The sequence below is a fragment of the Beta vulgaris genome, chromosome 9 (assembly GCF_026745355.1).
Source record: "Beta vulgaris subsp. vulgaris cultivar EL10 chromosome 9, EL10.2, whole genome shotgun sequence".
Lineage (NCBI taxonomy): Eukaryota > Viridiplantae > Streptophyta > Magnoliopsida > Caryophyllales > Amaranthaceae > Beta > Beta vulgaris.
Window position 1 is genome coordinate 36,945,086 of NC_079210.1, and position 5,250 is coordinate 36,950,335.

The window sequence follows — 5,250 nt, forward strand, 5'->3', positions numbered from 1 at the left end:
AAAGGTCTGCACATGCTCATAAGTTGTCCAGGAATAACAGGAACTTTGATGAGCATAAGGGCATTTTTTCAGAAACAAATAAACAACATTTCAGAGACTCATAAGCTCCATGAAAGTCAAACCTCCCAACTCACCTTCCCCAAGTTCAAAAGCATAAGAAGAGAGCCTATTAGTGTCATTTCTCATTCATAGACAGTTTATTATGCACATTTTTGTATTTGTCAATAAATCACATCTTATATCTTCTATATCTATTAATCTATTAGTGTCTCTCTTTTTGTTACACTCTTGAATTATAACTAATTATAGCCATGTAGAGAAAGTGAAAGTGTTAAATCAATCCCATGTAGATATATTTGACTTCACGACCTACATTCTAAAGCAAAACATATTTCACAACTCCCACTGAGGCCATTATGAAGCATTATATTGATGTCATTATATGTGTTTTGTATGGTTTCAGGTGGAAAAAGAGGGAGTGAAGCACCCATTATCTCAACCACTATCTATGAGGGATTTTGTGCATAAAAATGGTCAAAGGAACCAACGAGCAAAGGATACACAATCTGAAAAATGTCGAGCAAAACAAGCGAAAATCCATGGTCACTGCCCAACCTGCAAAACAGAAAATGATAAAGGATATTGCACGACCTTTAAAGCAATAACCAAAGGGAAAGACACAAGAAAAGGAGTACTGTACTCCGGGGTCTATATCTTCCTTTCGCTTATTTCGGCAAAAGCAATTAGAAATGATGCGACACACCACAGACACAGAATCACCTATTACCAATGAAATGACACAAGAAGCAAATTGGAAATTTAGATTCCTTCCATTATAACAAGAAATGATGAAGTTGAACATGAATTGGAGCAACCACCAATAAATGAAGAAATAGAAGTGGAATCTCAACCAAATGAAAGAACAGAGGAAGGTATATATCACGCACTTCTCTAGATCACATTTTTTTGTTTATCTCTTTCTTATTATTTAAACTAATACCTTAACCTTACATAGCTTGTAAGAGTCAAAAGCAACGAGGTCCAACAACGTTAACAAAGGTTCACTCGCGTACAAGAGAAGAGCGTGAAGCTATTGTATTGACTCAATCGGCCAATCAGTTAGACCAACAAAAGAAGTTGTTGATGAGTTTAGCCTCTTCTTGGGTACATTTTCTAGGGATTCTGAGCTTGCGCCTCTTAACTACAGAAACTTCAAGCATTTGCTCACACTTGACAAAATATGGGATTATGTTTTGGTATGTTCCTTTCATTGTTTCTTTTCTATGTATGCTCATTCATTGGACCAATACCTGTATATACTACTAATTGACCTCATTCATTAGACCGAATACCTTATATATACTACTAATTAATTGAGCTCAAAATTCATTCTTGGGTTAGGAAAAATACACGGTTCCTGATCAAGGGAAAAAATGGGTTTTCGAATCTATCAATGCAAGTTGGCGTTGTCATAAATGTAGGATAAAGCAAAATCACTACTATGCACATGAAACCGATGAGAAAAGGTGAAAAAATCGTCCAAAAACAGTTTCCGGTTCCCAATTTAGAGATCTTTTGGAATACTGGAATTGTTCACTAATTGAGGTATACGATTTTATGCTCAATGTAATTTTGTTCGTCTACTGTTGAAATTGTATATTAATTTTTTTTTCTATTACAGATAGAAGCAAAAATTAATAAGGGCAATCGTGGATCACTAGATGATATGCATACTATGGGTCCGAAGTCATATGCAATGTTACGTCATAAGTTGGTAACAACTCAGTAGCTTCATTTATGGTTCTTATTGTTCTATCCTTCCATACTCTTAGAAAGTTATTGAACTACTAATTTGTATCTTCAAAGCAACAAGAGGATCCGGATAAGCAAGAGCCTTCACAAGAACCGGTCTACAAAGAATCAAGGAAAAGAGATCCTGAAAAGACATACCTCACCAACAACGAGAAATCTATATCCAATATTGTGAGTTGGCATGTTATTATTTGCATATATTCTGACTTAACTTAGTATATGTAATAACTTAATCTTCTTTGAATAGGCCAAGATGGATGCTTTACAGAGTGAAAATGGAGAAGATGGTAACGTTAAGGATCATTACTCTGAAGTCATACAAGATTCTGTACGCAAAAATCGTGTACGCCTTTATGGAAGAGGTGTAACGAAGACTGATTTGAAAAAAAGGATAAAAATTCAGGTTTCATATTTCCACGGGAGTTTTTACTAAGTATGGAGACTCAATTGGTGCAAAAACTAGCACCAAGCGTGGCATCTGTCATTCTTTATCAAATTCAAGCCGCTAATCCAGAAGTAGATCTTATGATTCCTGATTTTTCAAGTGGTACAATACCAAGGGATGCATCTAGAGATCAACATCCAACTAGTGACTCAAATGGGCAAGCTTCTAATGGCCCGTAACTGTTAGATCGTGAGGTATCGTTCTTAGATCTTATTTCTCTATGAACATATCTGCTTTAGTTGTCACATGGATTAAATTTTCAATCTCTTTTTTTAGTGAACAAGTTGAATTTATTTATACATCGATGACTGATCTGAAGAGTGATAAACTGTCATAGGAGCCCCTGACATTGTATAGTTTTTCTATGTTAGAATATTTTTGAGATGCAAAGAGAAGAAAAACACTTCCTCTAAGCAATCATGAAGATATGAGAACTCCAAACTCTCTAATATCAGCGCACCTATAGGGTAGAATGAGTTTTCCAACTTCACTTAGCTCGACATGAGTTTTCCAAGCTTCTAAAGACTGAAGTATGAAACTTCTATATATAAATACTTAACAAAACAGATAAATGCCCAAAAAAATATAGAACTGTTAAAGAAGTGTGACAGGCAAAAAAGAAAAAGAAATAAAGCATAGAATTGGATTCAGAACTCAGCAATAGAACAAGACAACCCTTTACATTAACAATTCCCTAGAAGATGCAATCTTGAAGGAGATAGTTACCCTTCATGTTAGTTATCATTTCCAAGTACCTCATGGTTTTTACCTCAAGCCTTCCCTTTAATCAATAAATTCAAGGGTTTTCACCAGAAATCTCCTATATGCCATGGTCATATGCTGCAAAATAAGCTTTTAAATGCCCCAGATTGAGAATTACCTGTACCATCGTATTTATATCTTCATCTAGGTCTTGATTATAATGACCATGACAAGCGTTTCTTCTGTGATGAAGACCAAACTCTTCTCGCAAAAGTTCCGTGGCTGTTATTAAGAACTGACAACTACTTTGTCCCTTCTCTTTATTTGATCCAATCATTTGAGCAAGAACTATTGAAATTATTTCCTAAAAAAGTAAACATAACAACCCTCTACAACCTCTCATTTTCACATGCATTTTCCATACAGGTAAAGGTCGTGCATCCAAAACTTTGCAAGTGTTGGTCTGTAGACTATAATTTGCAACTCACAAGAACACTAATTACTGTAGTGCTCACTACGACACCTCATAAAACATGGACAAATCAAGTCCAACTATGTCAAACCTTAAGTGTTCCCGGCAATACCGTGATCCTTTCATGTAACATTGTCATGTACAGAGCACCTGAACTTTTATATATGAGAAGGATCATCATGTTCCCCAAATTAAAACATAATAGACTAACTGGTCAGATCAGGTATACCTTCATTCCATGACATATTTTCTGCCAATCATCATTAACAATATCTATTATATAAGCCAACTCTCGAGTAGGTTTGGTGTCCACCTAAAATACCTTAATATCCTTTTTTTTTACTATTTTAAAATTTCATATTAATATATTATAACTATTTTACACGTTTTTATAACTTGAAGCACGCATTGCGCCCACTTAAATCTAGTACATGTCTAAGTTAAGAATCTAACTTGGACAACATCAACTGGAACTGGAGAAGTGGTTGGATTTTATCTATATATGTCGACTATAGATAGTTACCCTTCATGTTAGCCCCCCTTCTTTTTCCCCACATGAAGAGTTTTTTTTTGCTTGATTTTCTTTGTATGGCTGATTGTGGTATGTAGGATGTTAAAGCTACTTAGAATCTTTACACTTGGAATAACAAACAACAAGGGGTGGCTAGAGTTTATTCTAAATTGGATAGAGTCTTAGCTAATCAGGCTTGGCATGATTGTTATGAGTCTACTGAAGTAAATTTAATAAAGGAAGGAGATTCATTGTCCTAGTCTTCTCACTGTCTATCCAAGAAATCAGTATGGGAAAAACCTTCAAATATTTCACAATGTGGAGAATGGCCTCTTAGTTTCATGAGATAATAAGGAGATGTTGGGATGCTATTGTTTCAGGAACAAAGATGTATAATATAGTGAGTAGACTGAAGCTCATTAAAAAGGATTTAAAAAAATTGAAGACTGGTTTCAATGATGAGCAAGTAGACACCCTTTGCAAATCTGCTATTTGCTTGACTCAACATGCTAGAAAACTTCTTAGACTCCAAAAGATTTGGCTAGCTTCAAACCACATCCATAACAAATATTTATTAGTCCGGTTTGATTAAGTACATTAATTTTCGTATTGTAATTTTGTCTCTTTTATATTGTCATCCCACATTATTCTTATTATAGCAATAATGCAAGGTACTGTAATTTTGTCTCTTTTTTTGTGTGTTGTTGATGGGTACATTTACTAACTATTACAATGTTTGAATTTTTAGGTGAATGATGAACCAACTGGAGGAGATCAAACGTAGACGTCTCACTATACATACTATCGGCCAGATTTAGCTAGCTATATTATAGTGATGCGGTACTTGGTGGTTAGAAGGAAAATGATTTATATGTACTTATTCGAAGTATTTGTGGTACTAAAACAAATTTTTATTACTTAGGTTTGATTAAGTACATTAATTTTCGTTAATTAGGATTTTTCATGTATACTCTTAATTTAATTAATTTTGGAAATTATAATATAGATATGACAATTAATTCTGGCATTTCAAGAGTATTTTTGCATTTGTTGCATCGTTACTAATATATATCCAGACTGTAATATTATAGGTTTTCGGTAGCCATTAGGAGGGGTTTAAAAAAAACTTCCGTCATAAAGGCGTTGCAATAGCTATATGATAGTGTTGTAATATATAGAGAAGCGTTGCTATAGAAGCCAAAATGGGACACAATATGAATATTAGGGTCGTTGCAAAAGCTATCGAATTGCGTTGCTATAGATATAGAGGCGTTGCAATAGACCTTATAGATGACGCAACGACTCTTT

General features: G+C 34.4%; 1 long non-coding RNA gene across 1 annotated transcript; it reads left to right on the forward strand.

The window, feature by feature from the left end:
• Window positions 1-469: 469 nt before the first annotated feature.
• LOC125493267 (uncharacterized) lies at window positions 470-4,924 on the forward strand. Its single transcript, XR_007269777.2, has 6 exons — window positions 470-932; window positions 1,016-1,605; window positions 1,682-1,774; window positions 1,867-1,983; window positions 2,060-2,451; window positions 4,691-4,924. It is a non-coding gene; the product is annotated as an uncharacterized LOC125493267 (long non-coding RNA).
• Window positions 4,925-5,250: the final 326 nt, after the last annotated feature.